Genomic DNA, 19952 nt, shown 5'->3' on the forward strand with positions numbered 1-19952 from the left:
GAACAGGGTAGTGCACCACCGCACTGCCGCCTGCACGTAAAAGCATTTATTAACATGAGCTGCCTCAGCGATGGATCGAATGCATTGGTGATATGAATCTCGCACTGCACCATTGGCCTCCAACGTCGACTTGTCTCACTGTATGTGGTATATTTTTGTGTGAGGAGGGGGACGGTGAAGGAACCCGTATTTGTGCCTGCCGTGCTACCATCTTCGGTTGAACTGTAACGTCGTATAGGGACAGGAACGAATGCAGTGATTCCAGATATGGGACGAGTTTGACCATCACCTGGACGGTTGTTATGCTTCCGAAGGAGGTCGCATAGAACATTTATGGAAGATAAGTTCAAATGGTTCAAATGGCTCTGAGCACTATGGGACTCAACATCTTAGGTCATAAGTCCCCTAGAACTTAGAACTACTTAAACCTAACTAACCTAAGGACATCACACACACCCATGCCCGAGGCAGGATTCGAACCTGCGACCGTAGCAGTCCCGCGGTTCCGGACTGCAGCGCCAGAACCGCTAGACCACCGCGACCGGCGGAAGATAAGTGAAACTTTTATCCTAAACGTGATTGTGAAAAGCACTGAAATACTGTATGTGCATCCATGTAAAAGATATACCCTTCCAAAATCGGATGGCTATTTTGAGAATAATAATTTTTTATTCCTATGCGTAAATTAAAATTTACCCCAAGTTCGCCGAGCGAGGTGGCGCAGTGGTTAGCACACTGGACTCGCATTCGGGAGGACGACGGTTTAATCCCGCGTCCGGCCATCCTGATTTAGATTTACCGTGATTTCTCTAAATCACTTCAGGCAAATGCCGGGATGGTTCCTTTGACAGGGCTTGGCCGACTTCTTTCCCCATCCTTCCTTAATCCAAGAAGACCGATGATCTCGCTGTTTGGTCTCTTCCCCCAGATCAATCCAATCCTTACCCCAAGTCCCTCTCTTTATTGATGTACAAGATATAGTTCTATGAAACGGGTTGAATCTTTTTGGAACGCCGTGTATTGTGTACATTTGAAGTCCTATCCCTGGTGAGGACAACCTCACACGGAACGTATAAGCTGGACGTGGAGGTAAATATGGTTCCCAGTATGGTAGGTGAGCACTCACAAGGGATGTGCTCCCCGACATTATCTGCCACCGCAACTATCTCTAACGGCACTCTCGACCAAGCCAGTCACCCAGATATTGCTTTCGACAGTGGGAAATTAGGAAATAGCTGAGTTAAATTCATATGCATGTCTCAAAGAAGCATGGTGAAACTCTCGAATAACACTGCAAAATGCCACTGAAAACATACTTCAATAAGCAACCAAGGCTTTGAACATTTGTGGGGAGCTGTAAGTTTTTGTCCGTCCAGGAGTCAAACATAGACCCTCAGATTTAGAAAGCAGAACATTATCAAATATGTTACATGTTTTAATTTCTGCACAATCAAAAAAATGGTTCAAATGGCTCTGAGCACTATGGGAGTTAACTTCTGAGGTCATCAGTCCCCTAGAACCTAGAACTACTTAAACCTAAATAACCTAAGGACATCACACACATCCATGCCCGAGGCAGGATTTGAACCTGCGACCGCAGCGGTCGCGCGGTTCCATACTGTAGCGCCTAGAACCGCTCAGCCACTCCGGCCGGCTCTGCACAATCAGCGGAGGTGCAAAACTAATTGGTTGAGTAAAATATCTGGAGAAATACGACGGCCTATTGAAAAGTAATACCTGCGAATTTTTTATGTCAGTAGTTTTAAATTTTTTTGGATAAAACAAACGTTATAAACTTTCTGCGCCGCGATTCCTCATGTATAAATATTTGCAGCCTTCTGCTGCCAGAAGGCTCCGAATTATAGCGTGTATATGTATCATAATTATGTCGGTACGTAAGAGGCAACGTGCTGTAATTGAGTTTCGAATTCGAAGAGTTGATGCGCCCATGGGGCACTCTCTCCTTCAGCAAGATAATGCCAGACCACATATCAGCGCAGCGGCGCACAAAACAATGCGACACCTTTGGTTCATTGTCTGCGACCATCTGGAATACTGTCCGGACTTTGTCCCATCGGATTTTTGTGTGGTTCCAAAACTTAAAGAACACCTTCGAGTACTTCACTTTGATAGTGATGAAGCAGTGGAAGCCGAGGTGAGGTTGTGGCTTCATCACCAAACGTTTTACAGTAACGGTATCAACAAACTGGTCTCTAGTTGTGAGAAATGCGCTCATTGTCAGGGTGACTATGTTGAGGAGTAAATATGTAAATATGAAGAATAAAAAGCTTTAAGAATTTTTCACATAAAAAATTCGAAGGCATTACTATTCAGCACGACCTCGAACATATTTCTACTCTATGCCTTAGGACATAGACGCATGGTAGCACTTTTAACCAGCAAAGTACAGTTTCGCGTAATTTTACTATAACGTATCGTACCAAAAACGACGAGTTTTAGAAATATCCTTGATACACTAGTGCCTTGAAACAGCACGTTTTTGTATTTCACAAGCTCCGACACAAAAACCTCGAAACATGTCACTTCAGCTTGGTAAGATGCATTCAGATAGGGCACATTATGATAGAAAAAGCGATTTCACATTATTATATTTTCATGTCTCGTAGCACTTTCCTGAAATCCAACAAGACTTAAAATGTTTTTCATCCACGTGAATGCTTTGCAACGTGGCACTACACGTTCTGAAGTAACAAACTTGCTCCGCTTCATGCCCACGTTAGCTTTCGTGTAACGTCTCGGGGCGGCTTGAAGTATGATGTCGTATACTTTAAGCAATATTAGCTTTATTTTGTTTCATATCCCACACATGGATAGTAACGCGAGTAGTGGACTCTGTCACTGAGCTGGACAAGAAATACATACCAACTACTAAAGATGTTTAATTTTTTTATTTGATATAGTAGATTTTGTATCACGCTAACGTATATCAGTTTCTTTACAATTGGAAACGTTGGCGGAGTGCCTTTGGCTGGCGAGTGCAAGGATCTTGTGTTGTCACGAAAATTGTTATAGGGGGGAGCCGAGTTCGTCATTTTGTTTTACAAACAAAATGCGCTTGCGACAGCAGGTGGGTAGACGATTTGCGGATAGCTGGAGCGGCAGTGTCAGAGCCGGCGGCCTGCACGTAGCCAACTTGCACAATGGCCTTCCCCTCCATTCAGAGAGCCCACACTGTGTCCAGTGCCCCACTTCGATGTTGCGACTCGGACACCTGTCGGGCCTGCGCTTAACCAAACAAACTCCTGTCACCAAGTTCCTCTGCTTCTCGTTTCCTTTAATGCCCGCGTGCTAGTCTTCACAAATCCTACCCTGGTATAGTCAATACTGTATCGTAGTGTACGCGGCGTAATATTTACGCGCAGTGAGAAGGATGCATCCATAGCAGCGAATCAAGGCCTAAAGTAATGTAACAGCCTGTTTTTTTCTTTGTTTGACTACGCGTAACTCCCTGAGAAGAACTCAAGTGTTATATTTATTACGAAACTCTTGTTGTCTAACCATCGCGTCTCAATTGGAGATTCGGAAGACCGCATACAATGAAATGTAATACAATTTAATAGAGTTCCTGGAATGATTAACATTGACCACTAAATCGGAAACTATGACTGCGGAAGAAAAATATCTTAGGATGGTTACAATGATGGTCACTGGGCAAACAGATTGGCAAATAAACTCTTTATAAAAGCAGAACTGCTACGTTCCTGTATACATATTGAATGCTTACTTAGTGCATATTATGTTGTTATACGTAAAGCGACATTTCATGAAACATTTCAGGAAACACTTAAATATAAATTCATAATAAAATATCAAAATCTGTATCATTTTATGTTAGTGAGAAACTAAGCCAGCAAGGTAAGTTACAAGAATGTATCTGAAATTAATTTTTTACGACGTGCTATGAGATATAAAATGAGAATCAATGATGAACAAGCTGAACTGAAAAACAGTAGTACGGTTCAAGACATCCAGAGCTGTAGTAAGCAATGGCTCTCACATTTACATGAACAACAGTCGGTAACTGTGGAAAGTTATACTTTTATTTTGTCAAAAACCCAAAGGAAGACGAGATGACAATGATCCCTTTGCAAGACGGAATAAGATTCCACCCACCATCGTCTGGAATAAATGACTATCCTACTCAGTGTTCGTTGCAATGGATAACGTACTCACATTTGCGGAAATAACCTTAAGGCCAACGTAAGCAGTAGATCATACATTGTGCCATTAACAGTTACTCCATTTCTTGTTACATTTGGGAACGGAGCAAGGAGAAAGTGGACTTTCTTATGTCTTGATTCTCATCCGAAGCTCTCCTATTTCATCATGATGATCCTTATTTGAAATGTACTGCGAAGATCATAAAACCTGTTTTGGGATTTGTTTCCAGAGTTTCCTGATACAAGAATCCCTTAGTATGTAACATCTCAGGCTCAGTCTTTTGCTTTATTAACACTTGTGACTGCAATGCACTGAGCATACCTAGCACGAGTCAAAATTAGTATAATGCTGGAAGTGTGTCGTGTTTGTGAAGAAAACGTTTGGGCTGACTTATGGTAGTAGCTGCTGAAAGCACATGAAAATACTTATTACCAAAAATCAAATGGCTCTGAGCACTATGGGACTAAACATCTCCGGTCATCAGTCCCCTAGAACTTAGAACTACTTAAACCTAACTAACCTAAGGGCATCACACACATCCATGCCCGAAGCAGGATTCGAACCTGCGACCGTAGCAGTCGCGCGGTTCCGGACTGAGCGCCTACAACCGCTAGACCACCGCGGCCGGCATTTATTACCTCTTTGCTCTCAGGCTTCTGTTACACAGGGTGAATTACGTAATACATGAACAGAAAACATTTCGGAGATGTAAGGTGCTGTTGACGTTCAATTTTCATCGAAATGAACCGTCCCCGGGGGTCTACAACCTCTTTCCACACACAGATTTTAATAAGCATTAGAACATATATTTATTTTACAAAGTAAAAGTTATTAAATGGGACAATGCCTTATTACATTATCAAACTGAAACTAATCAAAATATCAGAGATTAATTTTTTCATGATTGTTGTACAAGAGCCCACGAGAAGTCTCAATTTGAAAATTTTAACACCGGCAGTTTTATGGTCCATGTATTAGCACTAACGTAAAGAAAAAAGTGAATAAACAAATGATTTGGATTCTAAAAAAGGGAGAGGACTGGTCTTCAAAGGTGTTGTTGCAAATGACGTCCACCAGCTTCGTGAGAAACTTCCAGCGTACCATGTAAATACTGATACACACAACATTCCAAAATTTCATAAGAAATTTCACCACGGATGACAGAAATACGTCGTTTCATACCATCGTTGATGCAGCGTCTTTTAGCTTTCTCAAGACAAAAGTCTAACATCAATCAAACCCGGCCGAGGACAATACCTAGACACAATTCCCATTCGTCCAATCAAATGATTTAAAAACAGTCTGAGAGACAAACAACAGTACATCATGCATAATGCGTTGGACAACCATTATGGTGATGCCACATGAACAAACAACATGCAAATGCCATTTCTCAGTGAATAACTCTCTTCATGGCTGTTATAATCATTGTCGATACCGTTACTCTTACTTGCTTTGTGCGGTTGCGCTGAAATGATAATCATTTATATATGCAGGCACGTAATACACGCCGGCCGGTGTGGCCGTGCGGTTCTAAGCGCCTCAGTTTGGAACCGCGTGACCGCTACGGTCGCAGGTTCGAATCCTGCCTCGGGCATGGATGTGTGTGATGTCCTTAGGTTAGTTAGGTTTAAGTAGTTCTAAGTTCTAGGGGACTGACGACCTCAGTAGTTAAGTCCCATAGTGCTCAGAGCCATTTGAACTATTTTGAACGTAATACACCTCATGTCACTTTAATGTTTGTCGCACGCAACATTCATGATTTTGTATTTTAAACGGCTAGAAATTAAGGTGTGTAATCCGCACCTTACGTTGTTTGGTGGAGGACAGACCGAGTACCGCTGTCACCTGCCACCCACTCATTCCACACACGATTGCTGCGCGGGAGGAGCCACTGTAAGTAAACCTTTGTACAACGTCGTATTTTTCTAAATTCTGCCCCGCGTGATGTATTGTCTGAGAAAATAATGGTACTTTGCTCGTATTAAATTCTTCACTATCGGAATTTTAACAAGAGCCCTCTCTGTTAAAAAAAAAAAAAAAAGGTTCAAATGGCTCTGAGCACTATGGGACGTAACTTCTGAGGTCATCAGTCCCGCCGGCTGGAGTGGCCGAGCGGTTGTAGGCGCTTCAGTCTGGAACCGCGCGACCACTACGGTCGCAGGTTCGAATCCTGCCTCGGGCATGGATGTGTGTGGTGTCCTTAGGTTAGTTAGGTTTAAGTAGTTCTAAGTTCTAGGGGACTGATCTCAGAAGTTAAGTACCATAGTGCTCAGAGCCATTTGAACCATCTTCAGTCCCCAAGAACTTAGAACTACTTAAACCGAACTAACCTAAGGACATCACACATATCCATGCCCGAGGCAGGATTCGAACCAGCTATCGTAGCGGTCGTGCGGTTCCAGACTGAAGCGCCTAGAACCACCCGGCAACTCCGGCCGGCACCCTCTCTGTGATGCAAGATGTTTTTCTTGTAGCTTAGCCTAAGGGACTGGGTGAAAGTGTCTGTGAAGATGTCGCTATGGCTTTGTAAGGCTATAAAGATAGCACAGCTCTGTTTTGAATATTTTCTATGTCATTTATTGTTCCCACGGGCTTATCGTAGTGGTGACACGGTTTCTCACCAGACCAGGGAAGTTACGTGCTGTTGAGTTTGGCTAGCACTTGAATGGGTGACCGTCCAGTCTGTCGAGCGCTGTTGGCAAGGGGGCTGCACTCAGCCCTTGTGAGGAAAGTTGAGGAGCTGCTGGATTCAGAAGTAGTGACACCGGTCACATGTACTAGTAACTTCCGGAAGAGGGGTGTACTGACCACATGCTCCATTCCCCCCCCCCCCCCCCCATTCCCGTATCATGCCTGATCCAGTATCCATTCGTTGAGGATGACACGGTGGTCGGTCAGTACCGTTGGGCTTTCCAAGGCCTGTTCCAAAATGGTTCAAATGGCTCTGAGCCACAAGCAACCAAGGCTTAGAACATTTGTGGGGAGCTGTAAGTTTTTGTCCGTCCAGGAGTCAAACATAGACCCTCAGATTTAGAAAGCAGAACATTTTCAAATATGTTACATGTTTTAATTTCTGCACAATCAAAAAAATGGTTCAAATGGCTCTGAGCACTATGGGAGTTAACTTCTGAGGTCATCAGTCGCCTAGAACTTAGAACTAATTAAACCTAACTAACCTAAGGACATCTCACATATCCATGCCCGAGGCAGGATTCGAACCTGCGACCGTAGCGGTCGCTCGGCTCTAGACTGCAGAGCCTAGAACCGCATGGCCACTCCGGCCGGCAAGGCTTGTTCCGACGGAGTTTTATATCATCTATTAATCCCCCCTTATTGGATCCCACGTTGATTAATCCCCGCTGATAATAAACCTGGACTGACGAGCAACACCTGTCCATTGGACGAACATGCTGAACCACACAATTCACAAACTATCGATAAACTGTGGGCCATCTTGTTTTTCTTCTTTTCTGGATTCGTAAGGAACAAACTGCTGAGGTCATCGATCCCTAGACTTAGATACTACTTAACTAACTTATACTAAGAACACCCATGCCCGAGGGAGGGGCCACGCTATACGTACATGGCGCCTCAAACCACGCGGTCACTTCGCGCGGCTGTGGACCATCACTTTGTCTTTCCGAATGGTGTAAATGGATTTTAGGTATTAAGGATAAACGACAGAGAGATGGATGGCACCGCGTACAACATATTCAAATTAAATTTTTTTCTCAAATCCAGTGTGCAAAGCTGTATCTGAACAATAAGCATGACTGACTGCATTATCTGGCGTAGCCCTCTGGGTATGTCTACCAACTGCATTCACTGCATCTGGAGCAAAAGTACAGGAAATTCTAAGGGCAGCTCTGCTGAGGGGAAGTCATATTTGACTGTTATACACTATCTGATAAAAAGTATCCGGACACTCCTATGTACTGCGAAGACGACCTCTAGATGTCATGAGAGGCGGATCCGTCAGTATAAACCGAGGAGTAGTAACAACAGAATGGACCGGTCAGGAGTGTTCACAGACTTCGAACATGGACTAGTCATTTGACGTAACCTGAGTACCAGATCTATAAGGCTCATTTTAACCATTCTAAACCTACACAAATCGACTGTTAGTGAGCATCATCATCATTTCCCTTTCAAGTATTAGGCTGTTGCCTGTTTCGAACTCACAAACAAAACCATTCCCATCTTTTTCTGGACTTTCCAATATTTCTTTTCCCATTCGGCTTGTAGTTCGGGATCTTCTGAGTAATTCTGTGACCTGGCATTCTCATGAGGTGTTATTTCCAATCTTCACGATATTTCTGAATTTCTTCATTCACGCTGGAAATATTTAACTCTGATCTAATATCTTGTTTCTAATCATCTCTCTTCTTGTGCAGCCCTTCGTCTTTCTTAAGAACCTCATCTCTGCTGTTTGAATTTCATTTCTTTATTATTTTTATTTGGTTTCTTTTTGTATTTTATGGCCCAGTGTTCTGCTAATGGTACCACAGATAGCTAGGAATTTGTGTATTTTATTTTCAATATAAGGGTCCAAATCAAAACTTATAGCGCAGCCTAAATAAGGGGTTTGAGACACTTGTTCTGATACTGAATTATCCAAAACAGTTTTTGATCTGACTGGATATTTTCCTCGAAATGTCATTATTTTTATTTTGTTACTAGAAGTTTTAAAGTTGTACTTCTTACAAATTTCGTTTAGCTAGTGTATTGATCTTTGGAGGTCATCTTCAGTCTTCTGAATGATAACCATGTCATCAGCAAAAAAAGTACATTCACGTATTCCTCATTCGTTATCTTAATTTCTTTGTTTACTTTACATTTCCATCTGCGAATAATGAAGCCAATGTAAATATTAAAAAGGTTAGATGATAGTCCACATCATTGTCTAAATCCTTGGTTATTAATTATTTCTTCTAATCGATTCCTACCTGTGTTTATTGCAATGTGTATAGTTTTGTAAAGACTTTTCACTACCTCTATTAGGTGATAGGTATATACCCGTTCCGATGTAATCCTTCATAGACTATCTCGGTTCACACGGTCAAAGGCATTCTCAAGGTTGATAAAGGTGATATAGGTTTCTATATTAAATTTTCTGTGTTTTTTATGATGGCTTTAATTACAAACTCATTGTCTGTACATGACCGATTTGATCTAAATCAATTTTGTTTCAGGAATAATATCTTCTGTAATATTCTTCATGTGGTTATTGATTATCATTGAGTATAGTTTGCAGCCAGTGTTTAGAAGACTTATGCCACGATATTTTTTACAGTCATTGCGTTTCCCTTTTTTAGTAAAGAGAAATTACTTCTGCTGTTTATAAAGGATCTGAGATCTTTTAGTTTGATCAACATTCATTTATTAATTGTAAAAGTCTCCTATCATGTGGTAACCCTCGATGTTAAATTAGCTCTACATTTATTCCATCTATTCCAGTTGCTTTTCTGTTTTTCATGCCTTTCAAAGCCTGTTGTAGTTCGTCCATAGTAATTGGATCTACTGTTTGCTCGTACTTTCCCGAGTCTCATCTTCGTCCTCCTGTGTACAATACAAATCGGCATAATGATTTATCCATTGTTCATTGGCTATGACGTTCAGTGAGGCAATGTATTTTTCTTTCTTGTTAAGGGCTTTCATGACCGTTTATACACATTGCTGTCTGCCATGTACGTCGTGTTCTAAGACGCTTATGAATAAGTCGCATAACTCTTGCTGTGCTTTGCACACTATTTCTTTCGCAGCATTCCTCTTTATTTTGTATATTTCCCTGCTTTTTGAAGTTTTGTCAGTAGAAAATTCAAATAAGCTATTTGTCTTTCTTTAATGGCTTCTTTAATTTCTGTGCTCCAAATTCTGAGTCTTCTTTCCCCATCCATTCCTTCCTTTTACCAAGTGCTTCTGATGCTGCTTCAATGACGCACATTTTGATATTATTCTATTGTATATCGATGTCTTTATTGACTTGTAGTGAAGCAAGATTTTCTTTGAGTCTGTACTGATAAAGTTTCCAAATACTGATTCCGACAGGAGATGTGCTTTGAACAACTCTTGTTGTGGTTTCCGTTGGAATTTCTTTGTCTTCTTCGATTATGTAGTAACCTTATCTTACCGCCTATAAGGAAGTGGTCACTACCTATGTCACTTCCTCTATAAGCACTTATATATTGCACAAGATTCTTCATTTCATCATTAATTAGTGTGCAATCAATCACATACCTTATTCCTCAGGCACTCTATGTAAACTTGTGAATGTGTTTCTTTCTGTAAAATGTGTTAGTAATTTTAAACTGTTGAAGCAGGCAAATTGGCGTAGTTCATGTCCGTTATTATTAAGGCTCTTTTCTTCAAATAGTCCTACTATTCCTGGTATAGATAGATTTCTATCTCTTGCATTAAAATCACTGGCGATGACAACATGATCTGTCTTGTTGATTTTATTCATTTATTTCTGAAGATCATCTTAAAAAGTATCAGTATCATCCTTCCTTCCATCCTCTGGGCCGTAGACACCGACAAGTGTTAAAAGACCTCTTGTAATTTGAAATCTGATTGTCATTATTCTTTCATTTATGAAGCTGTATTCACGAATCTGTCCTCTCCATTTGTCATTGACTAAAATCGCTACTCCAACACTAGCTCGTTTTCTTTATGGGACGTCTCTATAAGTGATGTGATTGTAAAATGTAAAGCGAAAGGCCAATAGCAGCTGAACCGAGACCATGCAGACGTCATCCACTGACAGACAGGGAGCGTCAATAACTGAGGAGAGTGATAAAAAAAATCACATGAAATCAGCGGCAGGAATGAAAAGTGACTTCCAAAGTGCCACCAGCAGTCCACCTAGCGCAATGACTGCATGTAATGGGTTAAAAAGAATGGCTTACAGTGGTAGAGCAGCTCACCATAAGCCACACACGTCTGTAATCAATATTAAGCGACACTTGAGGTGGTGTAAATAGCGACGCCACTGCGCGGTGGATGACAAGAAGCGATTAATTTTGGGTGATGAATCACCTATACCCTATGGATACCCGACAGGAGGTTTGGGTTTGGAAAATACTTGGAGAACTTGCCTGCTGTCATCTATACTGCCAACAGTGAAGTACGGAGGAGGTGGTGTTACGATATGGGTGTGTTCTCCTTGATCTTCACATTGTGCTTAAGAAAATGCTAAATGCGGACTGGTATAGACATTTTACAGCATTATGTACTGCGTGCTATACAGCAACATTTCGGAAAAGATGATTGTTTGTATCAGCATGACAACGCGCCCTGTCATCAAGCAGCATCTGTGTGGCAGTGGTTTGTGGACAGTAACATTACTGAAATGTACTGGCCTGCCCAGAGGCCAGACATGAACCCAAATTAACAACTTTTGGATTTAACAATTATTCCTTGAATTTAAGCATATTGCAGCCAATTTTGTATGTGAATTTCTACAATCTGCCGTAGTTCACGGTCAAAGTGTCACGCCGTCTGAAACTTTCCCACACTTCCGGTCAAGGTGTCCTAGCATGTGTTGTAGGGCAGCGTATAACCTACAGGGATTGGACAGAAATATGGAAATAGCGCGAAAAGTGCACGGTTGAACATAAATTCAGATGTGAGCCAAGTCAAAATGTTGCACTGTTGTATTTCAACACGAACGACATCCTCTAAGTCACAACGCAGACGAAAGTTTGTGTTGAGTCATCGTAACAGGCGGGTGCTGAAAAGGATTGTGGCGAAAATGAAGAGGTCGAGAGCTGAAAACTCACTGCAGAACTGAATGTCGTACTCGCGAACTCTGTCAGTACCAAATCAACACGAAGGGATATCTTTAAGCAGGAAATTGTAAGGCGAGCTGTAATCCCTAAATCACTAATTAGTGATGTAAATGCCAGTAACAGGGAAACGCGGTGCCGAAGTAATAAAATTTGGACTATGGAGCAATGGAAGTTGGTCATTTGGTCGGATGTGTCGTGTTTCACGCTGTTTCCAACTTCAAACCGAGCTTACGTCGCAAGAGTGAAACTAACCAGGAAAGTACTTGGTCTCGAACAAACACAAATATACCAAAATCGTGTGAGAAATAATGTAAAGGTCTCTTATTGCACTAGTGATACTTCCGCATCTGCAAAGCTTGGCAGTCGTCCGTTAGAGGCCTCTGCGTATGCCGTGCCGCATTGCACACTGACCTGCCGGTACGCCAGTCGGGACCAGTAGGGACGGTGCAGTGTGCCTCTGAAGTTGCGTTTTGTGACATTATTTGTTTATTGACGTGTCAGATGGCTCGGCGATTGGTAATCAATCCTGCTAATGTATTGCGATTGGTTGAGAGGAAGTTACGAAGAACCCTTCTTCGTGAAGATGGTATTGGTGTAGAAGACGAATCATTCGCATGTTTTCTGGTATTTATTATAGTGCAGAAATATGAGCATAAGTTAGAAACAGATACTGTTGTAACACTAACACATAATGATGATGATAGGGATGATAATGACGAACAACTCATTGCAAACGGTAGTGCGTCTGCAAGTGCGGGAAGAGGCGATGGAGGCAGTGACAGTGAATACCAACCGTATCCCAAGAAGAAGGTTAAAGCTGCAAGTATTATCACGGCGTTTGATGACAACACACTGGAGAATATGTACAATGATTATTACGTAAGAGGTTTCCACACATACGACAAGCTTCTGAAAAGATACCCTAAACTGAAGTCTAAAAGCAATATTAAAAATATACTGGATTACTTGGCAAAGAAAAGAGAAGGAAATACAGTTTTCAAAGGAAATCGTACACTGCTGTTCAAGACCATCAAGGAGCGTGGAATGGCGAAATTCGATGAAGCGCGAGAATGCGGTTCCGCCGTTCATTATTGGCATTTACAACATTGGGCATTGGACGTAGCCAGAAATCTCAGGTGTACAAACTTTACAGCTTCACTAGGATTTATTACTAATTTGAAAAAGGAGTTTAGGATAACATCACGCCGTATCACTATGCTTCAAGCACGAAAAGATAAGGGTGACGAAGAAGAGCTGATTGAAAGAGCTCAAACGTTTGTCGCTGACGTCAATGAGCATATCACGAGAGAAATCATCGATATTAGTTCTGTATGGAACTGTGATCAGAGTCAGTTCAACTATGAACTTTCTTGTGACAGAACACTATCCATGAAGGGGGAGAGAAACACTGTCGCGATGTTGCAATCAGTTAACTGTGCAACACACAGTTACACGGTCGATGTTGCTATATCTATGGACGGACGATTGGCAGACAAACTCTATATTTGCTTCTAAGAATCCAGTGGAAAGTTTGGACCCCGCGTGTCAAGGGAAATAGAAACGCGGTGCCCTCCCAATGTCGTCGTCGATGCAAGTGTGAGTGGGAAGATGACGAAACAACATCTGAAGACGTTTCTTCTGTCAGTTTTGAATCCACATTTGTCGAGAAAGTCATTAGTACTTTGTGACTCCTGGTCTGGACATAAGGATGAACGAGTACTACTGGAAGCATCTGGCAGAAAACATGTAGATTTAAAAATCATTCCACCTAAAACTACAAAATATGCACAACCTCTGGGTGTGTATTTCTTCAGGCAATATAAAATATATGCCAAGAGAATAACAGACTTAATTAAACTACGTTCCAGTAATATGCAGTAGAAATTGCACGACAGATTCTTTATCATGAATATGCATTCTGTCATTTACAATCAGTTATCTGCGGGAGTATACAGACCAATGCTTCGTTACGTGTGGCAGAACGCTGGCTACGATATTGGTGAACCAGTGAACAACTTCAAAAGTGTCACTGACGTGGCGTTCAACACTGATATTATAGAATGTGCAAATACGCCATGCGATCAACTTGCATTTCTTCACTGTGCGTTTTGCAGTCATTCGTATTGCTCGGAGCATTTTATTGACATTCCGCATTTACATCTATAGTTAAGATTGCTGCATTCCGTATGGCGTCTACAATTACATGTACAGTGATATCTAGAGCATGACTGTAGAGTTTTGCAGAAAACCGACACCCACCAGCACATTCAGAGGTACATAATGGTCCTGTAACCAAACGTTCATACAGATCTGTTTGTTCGAGCCCAAGTACTTTCCTGGTAAGTCACTTGGGCAGCGTTATCGTGGTATTTCGTCGCCGCGTGGTTACTAAGCAATTTCGCATTACTGCCAAAGATTATGCGACCACTATGGATGATCAGATCCATCCCACGATACAATGTTTGTTTTCGAATGGAGATTTTGTGTTACAAGGCGACAGGGCACATGTTAACACGGCTCGCATCTCCAGGATTGCATTTGTGATCACAATGAAGAATTATCGCCTCTCCGGTGGCCGCCACAATCACAAGGTCTCAACATTGTTGAACCTTTTCGGTCTGCTTTGGAGAAAACGGAGCATGATCGCACCTCAGTCATCGTTACCTGAAATTGCCATTATTTTGTAGGACTTCTCTTCCGACAGGTACAACTATAGAAGTATGACTGTACTGAGGTTAAATTATGACCTTCAACAAGGTCTAAACGCCACATAACCTTTCCATTTTTGAACCAAATTTTTAAATACGACTCATCTGGATCACCTAGCCTAACTTTAATCATTTTTAAGAAGCAGCTGACATACAACATCAGAGGCAGGTAGCTAGTGTCCATCATAGTGGACCTCGTACCTCTAACACAGGACGTGACGCATACCGTGCTTGATTCGTGAATTACCTTCATAGTTTACCCAAACGGGAGATGAGCTACCGACCCAGAGTCTGCATCTACAAATAGAAATGCTGTAGACTGGAGCTCAGGTCACACGCCGTCATGTTCTGCTGTCACTGGTCACTGCTCACAATCTCTCTCTCTCTCACTCACTCACTCCAGTCAACCGCACGGTGCCTTTCTAAATATCGGCGATATTATTAACCAGTGAAGCAGTATTGGTTCAAATGGCTCTGAGCACTGTGGGACTTAACATCTGAGGTCGTAAGTCCCCTAGAACTTAGAACTACTTAAACCTAACTAGCCTAAGGACATCACACACATCCATGCCCGAGGCAGGATTCGAACCTGCGACCGTAGCGGTCGGGCGGTTTCAGACTGAAGCGCCTAGAACCGCTCTGTCACAGCGGCCGGCGAAGCAATATTATGATCCATACAAATGCTCTCTTTGCCTCTGATTTCAGAGTAAAATGTTTGTTTCGTTAAATAAAGAAGATTCGTGACGCTCAACATATTTCAGTTAACGAGTCACATTTGCCTCCTCCCGGCGATTATGACTTTAGGCTTATAGTCCGTCAGATTTTTCGGTTCACTCGAGTTCGTTCAGCTGCGTTCCAGCATCCCACGCTCAAATGGTCTGACTGTCTAACTACCCGATCGTCGCTCATTTGCCTGCTGCAGGAATATATCTTGTGAAAGTCAAAGTTAAGAGAGTGTGAAAGCGTAGCTAAAGTCCAAGGAATATGTTTTGACTGTGAAAGGCTTTGGTCGTAGCACTGTTTGGAAAACATTTTTCCACGTGATTAAACGGGATATTTGTTATGTGTTTTCTGGCAGATGCTTCGCTGTAGCTAAAAAGCGCTTAGAAATAATTGACAGAGAGCTACGCGCATTTGTATTAGAATCAGGTGGATGATTTCGCAAATTATGTCAGGAGGGTTTGGACTTCGGTTCGCAATTTGAACGTGTGGACGCCTCTAATATTCTGCCTCGATATACAACACTGTCATACAACATTTAAAGTCAGATCGATGAAATATGGGTGAATATAACGCCCATCAGTGTCGACACCGAAGGTGCGAATGCCTGTTCGTTTACAGCAGGTATCTAGGTCAATACTTACGAAAAAAAGTCTGCAGTGTACTCGAAACAACCTTGGCTGCAGGAGTTTCGCTGGGAAGTCCTTACACATCATCGATACAGTGCCGATCTCTCCCACTGCGATTTCCATAATTTTGGAGCCTGCTTCGGACGAAGAGGTGCACCCCTGGGTACAATCATGATTTCGTAGGCAACGCCAAATAGTTTTCCATGAAGGCTTTGACTGTCTCGTCTCACACTGGGATAAACGTATAAACAGTTATGCAGTTTGTCTTTAAATAATTTCCAGTTTACTTTCTTTTTTACATGTGGTTGTTTTTCGTTTCAATGCCCCTTTATATACGTATATATCTACATATAATAGCATTTTATGTTAAAAACCGTTCTTGTATTGTAACGCTGCAATTAGGCAAATGGTCTAGCGGTTCTAGGCGCTCAGTCCGGAACCACGGGACAGCTACTGTCGCAGGTTCGAATCCTGCCTCGGGCATGGATGTGTGTGATGTCCTTAGGTTAGTTAGGTTTAATTAGTTCTAAGTTCTAGGCGACTGATGACCTCAGAAGTTAAGTCGCCTAGTGCTCAGAGCCATTTGAAATAATTAGGCAAATGTATTTTTTAACCGTTCTATCTAGCTCAGTTTTATGTTCTAAACTGTGACATATTTTTCTAGTGAAGTCCAATACGTATCCTATTTAAGCCTCGTTATGTTGCACAGCTGTATCTGATCAAAATAGACTTTGGTTTGAACCAATAAAATAAAAATAAATACTACGCTACAGATCAGGCATTTCACTGTAGCTCTGCTCAGAGTTGTGTCGTCTGAAGCTTCCTACATCACATAAATACCAGCACGAACAGAACGAATAAGAGAAAATGAAAATGCCCGAAACAAAAATCCTCTTTGAAAGGACAAAATGGTTCAAATGGCTCTGAGCACTATGGGACTTAACATCTGAGGTTATCAGTCCCCTAGAACTTAGAACTACTTAAACCTAACTAACCTAAGGACATCACACACATCCATGCCCGAGGCACGATTCGAACCTGCGACCGTAGCCGTCGCGCGGTTCCAAACTGTAGCGCCTAGAACCGCTCGGCCACTCCGGCCGGCTTGAAAGTACATGTCGCACCTTGTTAAATAAATCCTGCTAGGATTGCCCTGAGTGTCGTACAGGAAATTCCGAAGTCCAAAGGAAAACCATTCAGTGTGTTAACGACTACTGCACATCACTCATTATGCGATGGTGGCAGGAAGAGTAGCTGCTGTTCCGACTATCGAAATTCCTTACGATTACCCAAACGTAAATAGGTCGCATACTGCAGTTGGGTATGTGATGTTGTCTCAAGGCTCATTTAGGGCCTCCAGAGGAAAGGATGTGATGACACTGGTGGACTCTCCTCAGTATAACCCATTTTAAAAATTCTCTGTCCCATGCCCAGAGCCTACATTTAGTTGAGCTATGGCAACTGCGTTGTTCTCCAACCATTGTAATCATTTTTCATATTGGCAATATTGATTTTCAGTGACTGTGGTATAACGAAGGTTTTATAAACTAGTCACAATGTTTGTGTATCTTTATTTACATTTCCAGCCACTGGTGCCCATAATCATGGCTCAAAATTATACAGACTCTACGATCCTATTACGTCAACAAATTGAGGTTGACCCCACGGTTGAACCCTGCCCTCCCGTGAAAGGCGTAAGCGCTTTGTGTGAGCTGATATGAAATATTGGCGAAACTCAGGTAATAATAAGTGTCATAATCAACTATTTAACTACATACTTTCAGGTAATGAATCCTTTTATTTTTTTATTCACCTCGTATAGTATTTTTCTGATTTTGGTTCACGTCTTTTTTTAGCTTAGAGGCTTTGATATTTCTCATGATTTATACTTCTCCAGCATATCTTACCCTTTTCTCTTCTTAACTGTTCTCGTAGATGCAAATTTTTGTCCGGTGGATGTGCTTTCTGTCAGGTGTCCTATACATCGTCATGCCCGTAGAAGAAAAGTATCAACTTGGCATCTCGTTGGAGCGTGGCATGCATCCCTGGGACGGCCACTTCACCACCAGCTGAGTCAGCAGGCTGCTGATATTTGTGGAGGTGACACGGATGCTTGCTAAGTGCAGGTGCAGCGCAACATCAAAGCTGCTGCTACCGACACTTCTCACGCTAACTGGCAAGCAAAATCGCTATTTAAGACGGGACAGACTGTATATGTGTAGATGCGAGGTACTTGAGATGGTTCAGGTAGACACTAAGAACCATCGTCTGTATAATTAGCATTCCATCACATTTACGGAACAGCGACTAAATCTGCCATTAACTACTTTTTTACTGGAATGTCTTACAGGCTCACCCTCCAGAATTTAAACAGTAGGCCTTTACATATTAATTTTAGATCGAAGCATACAGTGCAACGTTATACAATTATGGTAAGTTCAAATGGTCATATTATGTGACTTTTGTTTTTGAAACTTTACGATATGTACATGTATCTCTAACTTGTGGAATAATTATAAATGTCCGAAAATTACCAACCAGATGATACTAAACATACATCCTGGTAAAGCTAAATTAAAGGGAACAGTAGTAAAAGAAAAACTGGTTATATTAGAAGCAGATTGAAAATACTGTATCGTTATAACTAAAGTGCCTTGGTGCATCCATCCTATTTGGCAGTTAGTTGAGTGTGAGCCTTATAAGAGCACCAAGTCTTGTACTAGCCTCGTGAACAATGGAGGTCCTATTACGCTTCTTCGGAGTATACCGGCGTTACGTTTGTTATTAGGATCCAGGCGTACTCGTGTGATTAATATTAAGACCTTTGCGAGAACCACATATCACACAGACAGGCGATGTAATGTAAGGTTTCTAGAACAACGAAATAGTGTCATCACCAAAAGAGGGAAGTGCTGACAGGTGTACTATTGAACCATTAGTTTAGTACGTCATCCTTACAAAGCACTAACATTAAGTTTTTTTTTACTTTAGAAAGGAGAGCATTTTCTGCCATGACTGTTATTAAATATGTTTATTTATGAGCGCAACTTCAGTATGTATGGCATTCTCACGTATTAGCTCATTACGAAGTGAATCAACGTATTTTCATTCCAGTTGAAAGAAAACCGTCCTCGTGTCAACCAAATTAACGTATTTAATGTCAAATGCATGAACAAACAGAAATCCTCGTCTTGACACTTGGTACACGCACAGTTACATATAATAGTGCAGGTTTCGCATGAATGCAATAATAACTATTATGTGAAGTGCTATGTCTTTTTATATAGATGAATAACGAATCTGTTTTTTTATGCATTTTATTTGAAAAATCCAAATAGTTGGCAGAGGGAGGATTTCTCTTAATGGTAATAAATACGCATTGACGCACTTTATAATGAACTGTTTCTTGAGAAAGGGGCAACTACTGAAATTGCGTACTTCAGTAAAATGAATTTACTACGTTGATAATTATTACTTTGAAGACGCCTGGTTACAACAAAATAAAACAAGTTTTTGTTACCATATAGTTCCCGGCTTTATTATTTGCAAGGAATCTTCAGTGGCCTGAAATATATTCCTCTTCAGTGACCTCAAACATATACGAATTTGTGTTTAAAGTATTTTATTTTACTGTGCAAATTATACATTGAGATCATAAAGAGTTCTGCCACTTCCTGCTTTTCTGTGACGTAGTCATAGTATAAATTTCTACTTACGAATTCGTGTATCTTACTTTACATGAGTACTGTTTCCCGTTTTACAGATATTCTTCTGCTTACTGCCATACAAAATTTCGTTAGCGCAGCACTAGGGAATCAACACACATTTATTGAAGTAAAGTTTTATATCTCGTTGTCGATTTTCGAATGTTATTGTCAGCTAGCGAACGTGTGTTTGTGATATCAGTGATCTGTTTGTGTGTG

At 41.5% G+C, this 19952-nt stretch overlaps 1 protein-coding gene across 1 annotated transcript in view; it reads left to right on the plus strand.

Moving 5' to 3' along the window:
• LOC124555986 (rho GTPase-activating protein 45-like) overlaps positions 1 to 19952 on the plus strand; it is a 672894-nt gene that overhangs the window by 151875 nt on the left and 501067 nt on the right. The gene's annotated exons all lie outside the window — the stretch shown is intronic.

This window comes from Schistocerca americana, chromosome X (assembly GCF_021461395.2).
Source record: "Schistocerca americana isolate TAMUIC-IGC-003095 chromosome X, iqSchAmer2.1, whole genome shotgun sequence".
In the NCBI taxonomy this organism is placed as follows: Eukaryota; Metazoa; Arthropoda; class Insecta; order Orthoptera; family Acrididae; genus Schistocerca; species Schistocerca americana.